The following is an 18,813-nucleotide window of genomic DNA, read 5'->3' as shown; positions in this document are numbered from 1 at the left end:
ATAAAAAATAAAACGGAACCAGGATAACAAGCTGAAACCCATACTGGTCAAACACTTTCAAAAGGACCTGACATTGCCAGCTGTCACTTAAATGTGCCTAATATTTATTTTTATAGTCTGTAATTGAGATGGCAGCTAACCAGCACAAGGCATTTTTTGTTGTGGTTGCGCATTTTGCCTACCCACTCTTTACCCCCTGCTCCTTTTTCCCCAAAGCCCTTGATTGAAGGTTCAAAAAATATCACAGAGACCCGCCTTTGGTAGCAATTATACCTTTTTTTTTTTTTTTTTTTTTTTTTAAAGAGTGTGAGAAGGCAATAATTATTTTTAACCTACATAACACATTCTCCACACAGAAAAGTAGCATATTGTTGGTATCTTACTCGGGATCTCTTGGGTTGGTTTTTGTTTTGAAGAGAAGCCTTTTCAGCTTTATTACTCTGATGGTCCTTATCACTACGGGCTAAAAACTTGTGATGTAGGTACTAAAAAGAGCAAATATCTAGTTTGTAGAGTTGTTTTTTATTGAAAAATCTCCCATTAAGGAAAAAAAAAAAAAGGAAAAGTAGGAACTGCAGAAGTTGCATTAAAGAAAAACCTATTGATTCCTCCTACCTTCTAACCAGGAATAAAGGGATATTTAAGAATATAAATCAAAACAAAAGTAGTATTTTAACACTCTAATGCTTCTTATATCTTTAATAGGTTGAAAATTACTTCAGTCCATGCATACCCATTATATGCAACGTGGAGTTTGAACAGACTGCATTAACAAGAAAGGCCAGGAGAGTCAGAAAACGTATTGAGTTCTCCACTTCCTCAGAAACAAGGCAGAAAGGAGGAGAGTCAGAGCACGTCAGCTGAGCAGGAGCTAATTTGCTAACTTAGGTACCAGAAGTCACCTTCTGAAAGCACTTTCTTCCCTTCGAAACTGCAGAGGGGCTGAAGTTTGCTCGTGCTGAGATGCCCCAACCAGGCTCAGCGAAGAACAAAGCAATCCACAGGCCACTGCAGCATTTCTGCATGCCTTGTAAGTGCTGAAGTTAAATAGGCAGGCTACCCAGTAAAAGCAGAGCTGAAAATAGAATATGGATGGGAAGGATTTGGCTGTGAGGTACGAGATGGATGTTTTTAGAAGGTGACAGAGAGAGGAAATGTCAGAGCTGGTGAATCAAGACTCTCAGCAAGGCAAAGAAGATCGATGTTAGCATCCAGAGGAAAGAGTAGGCAAAATGAGTGCCAGTTAATATATTAACCTGTGTGCAGTTCCCAGAGCATGGCCCCGAAAGGAGAGAAGCTAATGGCACTGCAGTGGCTGTGCTACGGAGCCAGGGAAGCAGAGGGCAAACTAGTTTAGAGAATGGGAAATGGAGGAGAGATGGCAAGTCAAACCACACTGTTAATAATGGGATGGAGAAAGATCTGGAGCGGATTCAGGAGGAGTAGTTGGTATAGAGACAGATGCACGTTTGTAAGCTGCCTGGTTGACAGGCTGCTCAGAAGGCAAGGCAAAAAAATTAGATGCCTAGGGAAGCTCTCTGACAGTAAAGGGAGAGAGGAGGCAAAGGGACTTGGGCAGAAATCATCAGGAAAGCATTGTAAAAGAGTTATTTGGCAAGAAAAAGTGTTTGTCAGGTCTCTGGAAAAAAACATCTTTTTAAGCTCTGTTTCCCGTCCCTTCAATTTAGGCTAAAAGAAAGTTTTAATGCTGTTAAGGCTTTGCCTGCTGAACTGCACTCCTTCATGGTGACAGGGCTTCTCCACTGAGGCAGGTGACCGAAGAGCCGTGCAGACCTCTGCAGGCATCAGTCTGGGAAAAGGCTCCAATTGCCCCTTGGCCACAGGCGCTTTCAGATGCGAACCTTTCACTTCTCAAAACTTTCAGGCAGAGCGGCAGGAGCCTGGTGAGAAACTAAGCTTTAAAAAGATTCATTCAATCCAAAACCAAGCCTTCCTTGCTCAGCAGACTGACCGCTTCTCATCGTGCAAGAAATTCTTCCACCCAAACAAGTGCTACATGGTGTGAAGGGACACTTTGCTGTACAGGCTGTAGGCCTGGAAAGGAATTGGGGCAGGCTTGGCCTCTACTACTGCAGAACCCACGCATCCACAGAGAAAGGACAAAACAGTACGGTGATGTTTAAGCCTCCTACGATACTCTTACCGGCACCCTGAAATTTATATCACAGCTGCTTGAGGCAGTTGCCTTTTATTGTCCTCTTGAAGTCCACGCACTGCTTTTTATACTCTAAGGAGCAAATTGTGCAGGGAAGAAGCCGGATTTAATCTCTGCCCAGCAATCTGGGTGGGACACAGGTTATTTCAAGAAGGACCATGCACGAGTGGCTGCTCTCCAGCCACAGTCCTCTTCCTGATTTATTTCTGTTCTCATCCTTGTCAACTGAGCACTGCCAGAAGGAGCTCCCAAGTACAGGGCCTTCTTGAGGAGATGGATGACAAATACTTGAAGAAGAGAGAACTAACAGGACTGCTTTTTTGGATCTTGGAACTTCTGGGGGTTGCTCATCTCCTTTTTTCCTCAGAAACCTCTTCCTCAAATCTCTTCCTCTTCAGTCTTCTCGCAGTGCAAAGAGCAGTGAAGGAAGGTGAGAAAAGGCAGATGGAAAGAGAGACAGATACATAATCTGTATTACAGTACTCCAGCCTCAGCCAGGAGCTGCCTGGTCTCCAAAAATTAAAGGCAGTAGCAGCTGTGTACAAGACAAACCTAGCATAGACACGACATGGTGGAGCATAAAGCATCGGTCAGAAGGAAAAATTGTTTTCAGCTCACGTAGCACTCAACATACACCAATTTGTGCACCAAAGCAGGCCAGCCCCAGTTTTTCAAAATAGCCTAAAATTAATCCTAGCAGAACACAGCATCCTTAGTACTCAATTTGGGAGAGCACTGAGAGCAGCTGGTGCAGAGCAGGATGTCTCCAAGCTAATCTCTGCGATGTTAGCAAGTCCCACAGTGCTCCTATCATCATCTGCAAGCACAAAAATGAGAAAAAAAAATCAGGAAAAGACTGTTAGTCCTTTTCTTTTTTTCCTTCTATCTCTCAAGCCTGAGAGCCATCCACCTTAATAACAACAAGAAAAAAAAAGAAGAAAAAGACAATAACATCTTTCAAGTAGGTAAACCGATACGTCGTATTTTAGACATCAGCTGAACAGCCAAACATCCAAAGAGCAGTCAGCGTTCTGGAAAATTTTTATCATGTTGCAAGTTTGAAAACAAAACAAAACAAAAAATCACCAACAACCAAAATATAATCTATTTTTACAGCATACAGACTGACACATGGGTCCTAAGGAAGGGTGACCTGTACATGCGGGGCTGATTAAGGGTAATGTCCCACTAATCCACCACAATCAAGCACTTAACTCTCCTTGCTGGTAAAAACACTAAATAAAATCAAGCAGCTGGTCTGTTAGATTGTTCTGTTTCGCTAAGCCTATCTGCTTTGTCACCCTTCAGATGATTAAAAGACACCTGACAAAAAACTGCGCGGAGCTGATGGCCTGCCTGAAAACAAGGCCTACAGGCCGCGGTAATTCTTAAAGTAAAGGCAGAAGAGTTTTCTTTACAGGCTGAGGGAGCTGGGGGTGTTTGGGCTGGAGAAGAGGAGGCCCAGGGGAGACCTCATTGCTCTCTGCAGCTACCTGAAAGGAAGGGGTGGGGAGCTGGGGTCGGCCTCTTCTCACAGGGAACCAGTGACAGGACCAGAGGGAATGGCCTCAAGTTGCTCCTGGGGAGGTTCAGGTTGGCAATGAGGAGACATTTCTGCTGAGGAAGAGCAGTCAGGCACTGGGACGGGTTGCCCGGGGAGGTGGTGGAGTCACCGTCCCTGGGGGTGTGCAAGGAGAGGTTGGGCCTGGTGCTTGGGGACATGGTTTGGTGGGTGACATTAGTGGTGGGGGTTTGGTTGGACCAGGTGATCCTGGAGGGCTTTCCAACCCTAATGATTCTGTGATTGAAGTGATTAAGGGACTGATGAAGAATAGCCCATACAATCCAGATATGATGCTGTAAGAACTGTACTTCGGACCAGAAGGCTGGCGTTCAGGGTTGGGGAAGGAGCTCAAGGAATATTTCTTAGAATCAAAATAGCGTAACACAATCTTAGACACAGGAAAAGCACAGACAGGAACGGCAACCATGGACTCGGAAGACCTGCTCGGTATGACCAGACACTGCATTTATGGCTACAAAGATAAAAGCTAAGGATCAAAGTCCTGAAGTTTAATGAGTTATAACACATCAGCTGAACCACAGCAAATAGCAAACCAAGGTCACTTAGCTTAAGCACACTGCTGTGAACTATATACACATATATTTATATATATATACACAGATAAATAAACTTCTTTACAGCTGCAACAAGCCAAGAATACACCTGCATAAGATTACTAGTTAAGCATCAGTGACAGGGTCAGAGGTCAGATCTCTGCTCACTGACCTCAAGAGACAAAATCATCCCAAACACATCTCTTACAAGCTAGGCCGTTCACAGATTTAGACCTGCTGAAGCCACGGAGCAAGAATACCTTCTGGCCTCTCAGACCATCCCTGGGGGGAGACAACTGCATGGTGAATATGAATATGACAGTCACATATACAGAGAAGTAACTCAGGAGACAGGTGAGTCAAAGATAAGAAACAGAATTACTACTCTGAGGTTTTCCAATTAAAAAGATGATATTTACCTCTGCTACTATCACTAGGACTAGAGAGGTTTAAAGACGACAGCTGCTTAAATAAGAGAGAGGTTTTCCCAATTCGTGGTTTTCCACACAAATCAGCACCTCCTTGAGGTTCTCAAGTGGTTACATTAAGTAAGCATCTGAGGACAAATTTCCTGTTCTAGAAACAAGTAGATACTGCAGTAAGTATCAGTGCAAGTACCATCCTAACTTTTAACGTTATGTTAGGCAGCCTATGCAGGTCAGAAGTATTAGTAATGTGGTTTTATTTGGAGTATCAGCAATGAATTTTGTTTCTCTTTCTCCATAACCTTATAAAAAGAGCTGGCTCCCTTCGTAAGGACCATGGTTCGCTCTCAGAAGGACAACAGCAATGTGGGACTTCCCCCTGAAAAGACACAGGCATCTCCCTATGTGTTGTCAGATGGCTGGGTGCTGCCACCTTAATTATTGCTGCCCGCTTAAGGACAAACTGGTTTTCCCTATGGCTGCAGGTAATTTCTTTAACGGAAGGCACCTAAAACACTGACTCCACTCAGACACCTCCTTATTCCACAGGTAACTTCACTGATGTCAGTGCCACTTACCTCGGCACAGGAAAAGCACCGACACACGATGTGAAGTTGTTTTCAATATGTAGGCCTGGGTGTGACGCAGGAAGAGTTCAGTTTCCCAAGGCGAGAGTTTTGTGCCTGGGGATCTCTGAGCACAGCACCAGACAAGGAAGAGAAACCCAACACACACTGCCAGCCCCAAGTGCCTCGAGTCTTGTGCAAATTTGTACCCTTCAGAAAATAGACAGGAAGCACTGACCAACAGATAGACAGAGCTCTGAAGTACTTCACTTTGTAGATGGCTGAAATATTCCACTTAGCAATGAATAAAAAGAGTGCAAGAGAATCTGTGGGGACACGAGGCACAAACCTAACACATCTGTGATCCACATTTCTGGTGTTTCTTTTGACAGGCTTTGTGACCACAAAAACAAAAAAGTGACCACAAAACCTGAGAACCTCTACTGTAAAATGTAAACTACTTAAGAAATCCTTTTCAGCAACTATTTCCTTGTTGCCTTTGCTTAATACAGCAAAAGTACTTGAAATAACTGAGTGGCACGAATTAAAAACATAAAGGAAAAGAGTATTTAACTCTACAGAGACCTCAGGTTCCTCTGGCTACAGATAGTTATGCCCAGCTGAAATCCATCAGTGCTTTAGGCCTCAGCTGGCTCGTGCATGTTTTTCCCCCAACCCTTCGCCAAGAAGAATTCACGGACACCAAGATGTTGTGCAATTTCTCACCTCTTTATTACAAGACTTTCTGATGCGAACAAGCACATCCTGTTTCAGCTGTTTTCCAACAGCTACCTAAAAAACTCTTAATTTTGCTTAATGACCAGTTTTGTATTTTCCTCTTCCATTTAATCATTTCTCGGGTCCAAAGGTCTGTGGGTAGAAAGGAGGCAGTGAAGCTAAAGCAGGGGTTTTATTCCTCAAAGAAGCTACGTGCAGACACCCCAACTCTCACCTGGCAAGACTTCATTGATGAACCAGAATATGATGCCATTCTTATTTTAAATAAGTTTGGTTTTGTTTGTTTGTTTTTAATCTAAAACCAAAGAGCTACAAGTTCTAGCAGTATTTTTTCCTATATATTGCTTGTTATCTTGCCTCATGTTTGCTTGTTCTATTTCAAACTTCTTGAGGACATACCCTCCAGGAGGAAAGAACAGCTCGGTAAAAAATTATTTTTAGTGGCCCACCAGAAGGCTTTTTTTTTTTTCCTTTTCTGTATCTCATAAGAGAGAAACGCATATACTTTTATAATCCCGAATAATTTGTTCCCTATCTGTTGACATGATTAGTTACAAATTATTTCCTTTCTCCTTGGTCTGCTCTGCTTTGAAGTCCTACCTTTGCAGGAACAGCTATTACACAATAAAATAGCTCAGATGAAGAATTCAAGTAAAATATAAATCCTGCAGCACAATGCCTCACTGTACTTAACATAAACAGCAGAACGTGCATAAGCAAGTAACACAGTGTTGCAACATTTACAGCTGCAGAGGTGCAAACTCAGGCAGTGGGGTCAGGCATTCACAAGGTGTTTTCACCAGGTTTCGCCTGGTTTTAGAGGGCGAGGTGCAAGGCTACGGGACTGTGACTTAACAGAGCGAGAAGGTGGCCTCTTCCCGTACACCAGATGACACGTCTCCACCTAGAAGTACAGCAAGTGTTGATTGTGAGACTTTCAGGTTTAATTGCCTGTGACAACCACAGGCAGTACAAACCAGGGTCGGAAGTCAGTTGATGAGCTTGCAACAAACTTGTAACAATTGCTGCAAAGCCAAAATTAGGAGGCTGTTCTAAGTAACAGTACCTCTTCCTGCATTGCTTGCATTTTCTCCTGCTGCAAACATTTAGAGATTTCTAATTCCCATCTCTACAACTTTAACTGAAATAAAAGTTGGATCCAGCACCCACTGATGTCAGGGGAAGAGACAAACAGACCATAAAGAGAAGAAAATTGCCGGGTTGTGACCAATTCAGTGCCTAGGATTAGCAGTCTGTAACCACACCAGCAAGAGCCAAGAACAAAGACTACCAAGCTTGGGAGCTGGCAGATCTCATGAGTAAAACAGGGCTGGGTTTTGTGTGGTCTTCACTCTCCATGTTCATTCTCTCGGGTTTCGTGATCAGCACTAACTCTGTGCACTCGCTGTGACCTATTTATGCTCCTGCAACAAAACAGAGCTTGAAATTTTTCTTTAAAAAGGAACTGCTTAGAAAAATATTGGGAAAAAAAATACATTAGCCTATCTTCTTTTACCTACAGTTTCTGGTCTGTTGTCCCTATTTACCCAAATATGTGATCTGTACAGCCATAAAGCCAGATCTAGGAGCTTGTGCATGTAGGTAACCTACATGGATGTGAAAGTTCACAGTGTGTGTCCCCCAGAGATGTGTACACAAACAGCTACGTCTGCACAAAATCCCAGTTGTCTCATTTATTTGCCCTCTCTGTGGCCATCACCAAAGAACAGTACGTGCACGCGCCCAGAGCTTTTCTGAAGCAAATCTGCCATTATTAGGTCCAGTTCAAAGAGGAGAGCAGCCAACGGGTCAAAAGAAAAAAAATATTTTGAATGGCTTCCTCGTTATTTTTGGAGGCCTCCACACAGTGGAAGAAACAGCTACTGATTGTTTTTCTACTTCACTGAAATTAAAAGCCACTTTCAAGGGTAGCAGCAATTTTGTCCAGGAAATAAATTACCCAGTCAGTGATTGCCTGGGACAAAACCAGAGGCAGGGAAGGAGAGGAAAGTCGCAGATCCTGATGCAGGTGGGGATTTGTATCGATAAACTGAGCCAAACACCCCGTGCCGTAAAGAACCACTGCGATGCTCGTGCTTACACTTTTCCTTGGGACGTTCACAAAGGACTGCAACTCCCAGCAGGGCACAGACGCGTGGAGCCTTGCATGTCACCCTGCTGCGAGCCGTGTCACATTTTTCCCTCCATCATGCAAGCAGCCAAAAATAGACGCGGGAATCCAAAAATACCAAATGCGCTTGGTGGGATTTGGTTCCTTCACTTAAAAAGGGAGGGAGGACGAAAGGAAGAAACTAACAGAAAGGCAGAGCATTTAATTATGTTTAGAATTATCGGAGGGGGGTGGGGAGGAAGGTTGATCTGAACAAATTTAGCATCTGAAGTCCAGAGCTTTACAGCATACCACAATAGACACACAAAACCCACAGAACTGTCCCAAAGCCAGAGAACAGAATATGTTTGCTTTACGTAGACACCATCATTACATTCAACAGACATTGACATCTATGAATTGGACATGAAAATATATTTATTCGCTTCTTCTATTTAATCACCTGTTACCTGGAAGAAAACGAGTAATTTGACCATCTTACAGATGAATTTGCCTGCAATTGGTCTGAACTGCTTCTCTTTTCCTTCATCAAGAAAACATCTCAAGCTCAAACATATGTTGCTTAAATGTATATTTTTTAATAAACAGAAACTTGCTGTTTTTCTTTAATATTTCATTTCTTCACTAACTTTCAAGTCAAAGAAAATCTGAAACCACAGGCACTGAACAACAAATATTAAAGAAATTTCTAAAAATATCTGAAAAAATTGTAACCTAAATCATGATCCAAAACCTGGAGCATACACTTGCCAAAGGACCTGGAAGGTGCATGGTATCACAGTTACAGACAGTGAAACTCTGGGATATAAATGTACAATTCTGTATCTAACAACAGGACTGCTAGTGAGCAGACAACTGAAACGTTGAACAAAATCCTAGAAAATGCACGTCTGCACGTATAAAAGTGATCACTATTCCAAGTATCCTGACAAAATTCAAGGAGAAAAATAAGCAAGACACCTTTGCCACTTAAACTGGCACAAAATAAAACTTATTATATCCTTTCTCCTATAACTTAAGCACAAGTCCAGAAAAACATGCAGCGTTTTTCTGATGCCAATGTTTTCAAGTAGGATTAAATACACCACCACATTTCTCTTTCCTGTTTCTTATTTAAGTGGTGAGCAGAAATAGACTGCTTTAAAAGTAGAAGCATTCAATCCAAGTAGAAGACAAGTGCTTCATGTTCCTCAAACAGAGCTCTTAGGCTGGATAATGGAAAAAGTTTAATCACTTTGCTCAGTTAAGCTTGTACATTTAAGAAATATTTCTGGACAGGAGCTTAGAAAATGGTCTTTTTAGTGTTTGTATGAAACCAAGGTGATCCAAACAAAGAGGCCTTTTTTCTCGGTAGGTGTCTTTTTTTCATTAAAAACAGGCCTTCCAGTTCAAGACTCACAGCGTGAAGGAAAATATGCTGCTGTTGCTCAAACTTTATACACGATTTGTTTAAGCCTTAATTCCTCAGAGCTGTCAAAACACAACCTTTCAGAAACTTAAAGCTTAAAAAAAAAAGGGAGAGGGGACATTCATCAACACCGTAGGGCTCACAAGGGGAAACCTGGCCAGCATCAGAGCTGCAATGGACAGTTCTTGCCAGGCTGGAACCACCAACAGAAAGACCTCCCCGTGTCCCCCAGGACACTCAGGGGATGAAAATTTTGATTTTTGTTTAGTATCAAATGTTTCAAACGCAGAGACAGGAGAGTCACCCTTTGTCCACAGCCCATAGCCCCCTTCTGTCCTACACCAGCCCCTGTGTGCCTGTGAGAAGCACCTCATCAAATCAGATCTCACCGCTAATGGCTCGCTGAAGCACCATTGCTAATCCGGGATTCCTGCCATCATTTTTCAGTCAAGACTGATTAAAGAGATTTGGCAATACCGAAGGCATAATTCAGCGTCTCCGGCGCTGTTTAGAAAACTGTGATCACAGCTTCGCCTGTATTAAGGCTGGTGGCCATCTGCAACATCTCACGCTGAGGCATCCCAAGCACACGTATTCAGCCAGCCGTTTGAACTGGGGGTGAAGGAGAGGGGTGGAAAAAGCAGAAGGTGAGACCCAGCAGGGTGTGATTCAGCAAAGGCTCTGCTCTCGGGAGGCTAAAGCTCCGGCATTAAATGGGAACTTTGTGCAATGCTGTCCCAGGTGCTGCATACACATTTTGTAACGCCAAAATACCTTTATATTAACAAATTTTACAATCAACTTACTTGAAAAATAGACAGCTGGTTTGGATGTATCACACCTTAAAACAATAAATATATAACTGTGTTATCAAACCGCAGTGATGCTCCCCCTTCCCTTCCTCTTTCATTTCAGCTTTGCCTAAAATTGGCACTCCAACAAGAGGAGCAAACCCACGCTGCTTCAAGCATTTCTCTGGCAGTGGAAGTGGGGAATAAAGTTAATTAACAGCTGCGGTGGCTTTACCCCGCTGGCCATATTAAAAGCTGTGGTCTCAGCAAAGCGGCAGCGCAGACAGCAGCAGATTTTCTGTGACTCTTTAGCAGAGAGCCTGTCTCCGCTTCCATCTGCGAGCCAACAGCGAGCGCAATGAATATGGAAATTCAGCTAAAGCCTGGGGGCTGAGCTGCTGCCAGCAGCAGCACACTTCAGGTTCAAGCAGATGGAAAAGAGAAACCCCAGCTCCAACAGGTAGGGACTGCTGCTGCCGTGCGGGGCTGGGCCTGCACTAGGAGGGCTTTTAGCACAGCTGTTACTGAACCCTTTTCGGAGGAAAAATAGGCCAGTCAGCCTGCCAGTGGGAACAAGTGGCAGCATCACAGCTCCAAAAGCTTCCAATGTGTTGCAAAACCCTCTCGTCATCCACTGCCACCCAGTAAAAGCCCTGTTGTTCTCCAGAGAGGAAACCGCTCCCTTCCTACTCACCCTACAAACTCTGCTCATCGTGCGTGTCACATCAAGGGCTTCCCCGCCGGCCGTCGCTGCCAGTGGCACTTCTCTTCTTGGGTCTCAACCCTTCCCTCACTTCCACCCCTGCTGGCACAAAAGACCGAATGGTGCAGGGGGACTGAGCGTCCAGTACACGCAATGCCACACCATCAGCACCAAAATATCACCTTCAAATTTCCACGTGACAGAGGAAGAGTTCTCTGGGAAAGGCCTTTGAGTATCTAGAGCACAGTAAGCCAGAATATCAAGCCAGGACTGGATATGGCAGGGTTTATCTGTCTAAATCTGTATAAATGTATTCGTATAAATCCTGCAAGAGCAGGACAGGGGCCTGAAAGGCAACGTGGAAGATGGCTTTAGCTGGGCTGTCGCAAGAAGAGACGGGCTATCATCCGTGCTGGTATTCTGGTGCTTATAAGCACGTGCTATATCCACACACAGGTGCAGTCTCTCCCTCAAATCTTCACCAAATGTTATTTGAAAAAATTCAAACAAACGTCCCAAAACGCATAAAAAGCAACAACAAAATGAAACTACTCAACCATGAAAAGGAAGTATGTTGCTTTCCCTTTCTTTTCAGCCTCCAGATAGGAAGCCCTCAAGCATCTCCCCACAACCTTACTCACAGCTCCCACTCTCAGCCCTGTGCAACATCATTCAGCAGAAAAACAAGTCTACGCCCAGATTCCTTCCAACCACACGTACCACAACAGGAAAGCACAAATACCTCCCGCACCATAGTATCAACTCGTTCTTGTCTGCAAACAACCACCTCAGGCAAATACAGAACTCTATTACAAAGATTCCCCGCTAAAAAAGAAAACCACCAGTAATCTTTTTCTTTTTTTTGACTCCTCTCCCCCTTACACTTACCCACCTGCACAATGCCTTTCAAGGCTGTTAACCAACGCCTTCCTCGGCACACACCCACTCACCTTGTAACAGGGCATGGCAGCTGGGCACAAGTTAACGGGGCTGCAGGTGACAGGACGGGGACGGGGCTGGCTGCCACTGCACACACTGGAAAGGCTCACACTTTGGGAAGTCAGGAAGCAGCTCTTTGGAGACCAGCAGCTGTTCCTGAGACAGAAACTGACTGAGGAGCAGCTCTCCCATGGGACGTCAGCCCACTCTTTTGGTTCAGTAGGAAACAAAAACCACTTTTCATCCAATACGCTGCGGTACCCAGAGCTACCTGACAGCGAGGCTACAAGCCAGCGTTGCAGGAACCTGTCAAAGCTCCAGCCACAAGAGTTCAGCCTTAAAAAATGCCCTACCAAAGTGCCTGGTCAGAAATAAAAAGCTTTTCCTTTGGCTGGAGACAGAACAAATTGCTGTGCATCTTGGAGCTGTCAGAAATGGGCAAGATGAGTTCATGCCTGGGGATTACCAGCGACAGGTCGACTAGCGATGTCCTTGGTGGCAATGGCTTGCTGAAGATACGGTCCCATAAACAACCAGAGGTTTATTTTTAAGTCATCTTTCTGCCTCTCTGGAAATTAACTAAATTTGCATACTTCGCTTCACCCACAGGCTAACCAAAAGGAAGTTTTTATATTAGTAATCATCTCTAAAAATCAGAGCATACCAACCAGAATATTTTAGGATAGCCCTGAGAAGTGAAATGCTATTTCTATACGCATTAACTGCAATTAATAGTTCCCTTTGATTTAGGTATTGACTGCAGAAGTCAATGTGGTAATCTCATGTTTCGTTTTGGGGATTTGTTTTTTCCCTGTCGTGCTTTAGCAGGCGGATTCTGAAAGTACAACAAATTAAACCACTTAAAATTGTTACGCTGCCCCTGCAACAGACCTTACCACTCACGCAGTGCACTGAAGGTGGGCCCACCAAGCGTCACTTCAAAATTTGGAATATTTACTGCACAGAAGGCTGCTTCTCCTTTCATTTTCCTTCTGAGAAATATAAAATAGAAGTTTTGATACTCCTGCACACTTTCACTTTCTGACTGCTAATTCTGTTATTTTGGTGCTACCAAAGTTCCCTCAGAGCTTGCAGTTCCACTTCCTTGTTGTTTTTTTTCCCCCCTTTTTATCATGTTTGGTTTCTTGCAGTCCTGTAAGTTACACTGTCACGGTCTTTGATAACTCTAGAGGTTCTTTCACTGTCTCCTTCCCATCAACTACACTACAGATAAATGACATTTTCCCTGTCTTCCCCACAAATTATTTTCAAGGTGTTTTAAAGTCCGTTTCCCTAGAACTTATACGTATGGGCTTACCTGTTCCTAACCCTGTCTGGCGTTCAGAGACAGCCCGTGCCTCTCACCTCGTGCTCTGACAGCACTCTTTCTGTTCAGGCACATCTCTTTCCACATGCATGGCTTCATTGCTTCCAGAGGTCTCAGTTTGAGTCCCTTCCTAATCTGGCTACAGACTAAGCGTAACTGCAGCATTCCAGAAAAGGGAGTCATCAAAAAAACAGAACAAAAGAAATCACATTTCCTTCTACTTACAGAGAATAGCGCTTCTGTTTTCTCTCATTTCTCAAGCTCTCGACACTTTTCAGATGAACTCAAAGCTCTCCTTCCAGAGTCACGTACCGCTCCCCCTCCCAGAGACATGCCTTCGTGGGCTCCCCAGTCTAGCTGGGGAACAATAAATCCAAAAAGGACTGAAATATAGATGGATTTGTACTACCGCTTGCCTCCTCCAACCCTTAGACGGCACAGTTTAAGCCAGGGCAAGTGTTTGTCAGCTCTAATTTACAAACCCCAGTACTAGGCCCCAGCTGTAAATCATCGGGGCCCTGGTAGACCTCTGTCATGACAGGAGGGCCACCACGGGAGCAGCCCAAAATTAAATGCTTTCCATGAAGCTTACAGCTCAAAACCTTCCAGTTCAGAGACTGCCCAGCTCCTTTTATTACTCTGCTGCAGAAATACCCCAAACCGGCCTGCTTTGCTGATGTTTCACTCTCTAAAAGCTCCAGGTAAACGCCACACATACAGATACTGCTGTTGGCATCCTGCACACAATTTTGCGCCGCGGATCCCTGAAATAACAACTACGCACAAATAATACAAGTCGAGACATATTCAGAAGTCCAAATAAAGGTAGGTTTGGCCACTCCTCACGAGCATTGTGAAAGACCTCGCAGAAACTGGAAACATGCAGGCTTCGTAGAGCCTCCAGCAGTTATTCTGTCAGCAATCACCAGTCCTTCGGACTGTTTTGCCTGAGTCTCACAGTACTTGGCCTTTTCCTGAAAGCCCCAGCTCCCTGAAGTATGTGTTAGACATTGGAAAGACAAGAGCCAAGACCTCTTGGCTTAGTGGTTTCAGCACAGAGCTTGTAAACACACCCTGCAGGTCAACTCATAAAGCTGGCAGGACACGTTAGCTCCTCAACACCATTCCCAGGCACATAAAGCTTAAAACATGAGGTGAAAATGGAAGATCAATGCATAAGATGCCCACAGCTTGCTCCTGTACTGAATATTGTTGAAGAGGAGCCACCAAGATTGGGAGCCATCAAGAAACGGGATGGGGGGAGAGGTGCACTTACAGCAAAATAAGTTTCTACCCTCAGACTGAAAGCATCTCGGGAGCATCCTGGCAGGAGGAATGCTCTGTCACCATTTCTCTCTCCAGCTGAGACCTGTTAGGCATGGTATGGAGAAGAAGATTGTTACCTAATGCTTGCTCATCTAATGATAACTGCTGGGCTGAACTATCCTGCTCATATATATGCACCAGAGGACGAGACTGTGCTGCCCTGCCTTCTCCACACACCAGCAGATACCCCAGGAGCAAACACTCTGGGGATTTTAACGCTCCAAAGCCAGCCAGGAGATGTTCAAAGCTAGACCTGGGAATGCTACAGCAAGCTGACAATGCAACATTACCCTGTTGCTCCAAGGGTAACAACTAGCGCGTCACTTTCTGACTTGTAGCACCTTAACTCTGAGGTAAGGGGAAGCAGGGGGAAAACGTGCTTATGTCCCTTCAGAGCAATAGGAGGGAAACAGAACAGAGAGGCAACAAAAGAGAAGCATGGAAATAAATAACTCCTATTCCTACGCTAGGTTTTTAGCCCCTGGAGACATCTACGTGAGACATTTACCTAACAAAACACTAAAAGATTTCACTGCTCCTCCTGGAAGGAGCAATCTCACTATAAATAACACTGATCCACAACCATGCCTCGCAGTTCGTTCCCCACTAATCACCTCCCCACACACCCGCTTTCCACTAGGGCTGGAGGGCGTGTTTAGGGCAGCTCCCCAAGGCTCCCCGTGCCTCTCTGCCAGCCTAATTGCTGAGCTGCTCCTACACAGCAGGGCAGAAGCCTCCATCCACTCCACCAGTCGCTTCGCCCAGGGCAGTGCTGTCCTGCAGAGAGCTAACAGCATTATGCTCCCACTGAAAAGCAGCGCAGTCCACGTACAAAAAGCCCAAAAAGCCAACCCTGAGCCTTTGATAACTTCTAATGGCTTCATTTACATCCCACCATCCCGTTTCTAGCAGCACGCTTACTTAACCTAACAAATTTTAATACAATTGTTCATTTCACACCCAGCCCTGCAGGGTGCTGAAGTTCCCTGTTTCCGAAAACACCTGAGCATGTATCTCTCTGCCTACAGCTCTACCTACGCTACGCAACAACTGCTGAACATTTTGTGTAGGCACGTTCATTCAATATATTCATTAGATATTTAACCTGAAACGTTCCCAAAGTTCAACAGAGTGCACACATCCGAAGTCTCATTGCGGATTCAGAGCTTTTGTGTAGATTTCTTGACGGACTGCATTTTGCTGTACGATCTTTTTATAGGGTATATAATCTACTGGTCATAACAGCTCGCAGCCAGAAAGCCTCTTGGGAACACAGGGCTGTAATCTGCCGTTAATATATAAAGTACAGAACGTTTCAGACACCATGACGCAGAAATTGCCAACAAAGATAGAAAGCTACGTGAGAACCTGACGTGGCGTTAACGTGGCTTGCTCCTTATCTATCTCTTAGCCCAAACCTAAGCCTCATGCTGGAAGCCTGTCTCTCGAACACTGCTATCACAGCCGCTAGCGCTTCTGTCAGAAAGAGAGTTCTTATCAATGCTTCTTGGAAAGTGATAATTTGACTCAAATACAGATTGGGTCAAACTAACAGGAAAAAATAACTGTTCTCAGATAATCTGTTCTTGCCAAGAGAAACAGACTGGGGAAAGGATTCAGTCAAGCACACGTAGCTTTCTCAAGTATTTCTTCAAGTTTTCTCAAGCAACACGGCAACGCCCATACATTTTGAGTGAGGGAGAGGGGAAGAACAAGCTCCCAGCAAATCCAGTATCTTCTGTTCCTCCCCTGTTGGTCATAATTTCTACTTTAGAGGCTTCTCCTACTCATTGCAAGGCGAAATTCCAGGCATCTAATTCTTTCTGAGCACTTGGTGCTGTTGCCAAACACGGGTGACACCTGTACACCTGCGCTTCCTATAATTAGTCCTATTAACATGAACTGGTGGAAAGAATAATTCCTCTTATAATGCTTACAGAGGTGATTTAACATTTTTTTTCAGCCAGATGGAACAGGCAGGATGAGGGCCAGGCCCTTGCCCAAGCTCAGGACATGCTCAGCCCCCCTCTTCATACCTGCCATGGGGGGCAGTGCTACCAGCAGGCATTGCCCAGTCCTTCTGGCACTACGGGCTCGTGGCTCCTTCTCCAGCTCTTTGCAGAGGGGACAGCTAGCTGGTGAAGCACTCCACAGGCAAACATTACGAATCGCAGATCAGAACCACGCTGTGTGTATTTTTCTGTCACAGTCTCACCTCTTTCCCGCAGGGACCATCTATGCTCACACCCTCCCTGCTTTCTCCTTCACTTTTCCCTGGCTTTCTCAATGTATTTTGCTGATTTCATACCGGGTCTTAACAATAGCTCATTGCTGTATGAGCTTCCAGTGGGCACAGGCACACATTCACAAACCTCAGCTGCACAGAAATCCTTTGTCATGTCAGCAGCACAGAAAATCTCCTTCACCTAAGATCAAGATCCCAAAGATTAGAGGGAAAAATCACGTTACTCTCTCATATTTCATCAATATGGCGCTAGCTAAGTTGGGACATACCCTGGCACTTTTATTTCCGTACTTATCGCATATTTGAAAAAAAAAATACCGTAAATTCAACAAATTCACACTTGGTAGAAGTACAAACAACCAGGGCCAGCCTTCTTCCTGAGCAAATGCACTTTACTGCAGCTTTCAGATATTGTTTTCAAGAAGTGCAAACGTATTTCTGCAGAGCTGGCACCTCCCTTTCCTCTGCGAGAGAGAGAAGCGGCCAGCTCAGCAGCCTGGCAGAAGCAGAAGTGTGATATCTACCTGTGCTGGCTGATGCAACGCAATAAACCCCAGCTCCTGAAACAAGGAAAACACAGCAGCAATCACCAGGTAAGCGATCGGGGAGTTTCCTTTCTGTTATCTCTTGCGTGCCTCCCTTACCGCATGCCATGAGAACCACAAAAGCCAGCTATGACTCCACCACTCCCCTGCGCAGCCGAGACACGCACCCTCCTCTCGGGCACTTCTTGAACTTGCCAATGCCCCTTTTATTTTCCTTACTTCACTCGGCCCACGCTTACTGCTCAGCCTGCTTTGCCCTTTGCTGTGTTGCTTGGTTTTACCTCCCGGGACAGCCTGCTGCCGATCCGTGGAGACAATTTCCTTGCAGTACTCAGACCACTGCAAGGCAAAGTTCACTGAAGTGAAGGAAAGAGAGCAGTCAGTGCCTGCAAAATGGGAAAGGGAAAGTTCTTGTATCTTAAGGTCAGAGGAAGCAACTTTGCTGATAGTAAAGAGCTTATCATACTAGGTCAAACAGCAACGTGTCAGGCAAACACGTGAGGCCATGCCTAGCTGCTGTGGATGAGGTAGATACGCCCCAAAGCTTTCTTCTTCCAAGGTCATTTTCCAACATCCTTTCTGCAAAGGATGTCTGCTGGAGATTTAGGTAGATAATCCAACAATAGAGAGGAAATTCGGCCTGTCAGAAAAGAAACAGGAACAGGAGTGACAGGCAGAAACAAAGAGCACGTAAAACAGGGCTCTGAGCTACACTGCCTACAGTACTCGACCTGCCACCTCCCCGCAGGTAGAGGCTTCAAGCTTCATCTCCAAGCAACACCCTGGCGAGAAATGGGGAAGCATTTTCAGGAAAATAATCTACAAAGAAAGTCCAGGAGGTATTCTCATATTCTAAATTTGCATCCTATATACTAGTAGTTAGATATTTAATATTTGCTGTAACAAAGCACGCTCCAGAAGCCTGAATTCACCTTGACAAGAAGACAAGAGCTGCAGGGGATCCTTGGTCTTGCTCTTTTCCTTCCCACTTCTAGTACAACAATAAGATTAAGGAGACCAGAACATGTAGGAAATAAGAGCAGCCACTTCTCCTAGCACTCATTTTGCTCCACAGGGAGAAGTTCTTCCCATGAATACAGCACCTGCATTACCAGACTGGTCTTGAAGAGATTTAAGAGATGGCAGATGATGTTCAACCTTCAATACATCTGAGATCTTAACACCAAAAATTCTACCACCCCAGCAGGTATTTACTCCAGCAACAGCTGAAGGAACATTTAAAACAAGCCTGGGAAGAGAGCTGATGCCTTCTGACTCAGCTGACAGCAAGTGGGACAGAACTAAAGGAGTTTTTGCAGAGGCTTGATCACTGTCTTTGGCAATTAATCTTAGCAGGAGCCACCCTCCGAAGATC

General features: G+C 44.8%; 1 protein-coding gene across 1 annotated transcript in view; it reads right to left on the bottom strand.

Moving 5' to 3' along the window:
* The window catches only part of INPP4A (inositol polyphosphate-4-phosphatase type I A), a 110,127-nt gene that overhangs the window by 90,463 nt on the left and 851 nt on the right, over window positions 1–18,813 (bottom strand). The gene's annotated exons all lie outside the window — the stretch shown is intronic.

The sequence above is a fragment of the Aythya marila genome, assembly GCF_965140915.1.
Source record: "Aythya marila genome assembly, chromosome: 1".
In the NCBI taxonomy this organism is placed as follows: Eukaryota; Metazoa; Chordata; class Aves; order Anseriformes; family Anatidae; genus Aythya; species Aythya marila.
This window is presented reverse-complemented; position numbering and strand designations above follow the sequence as displayed.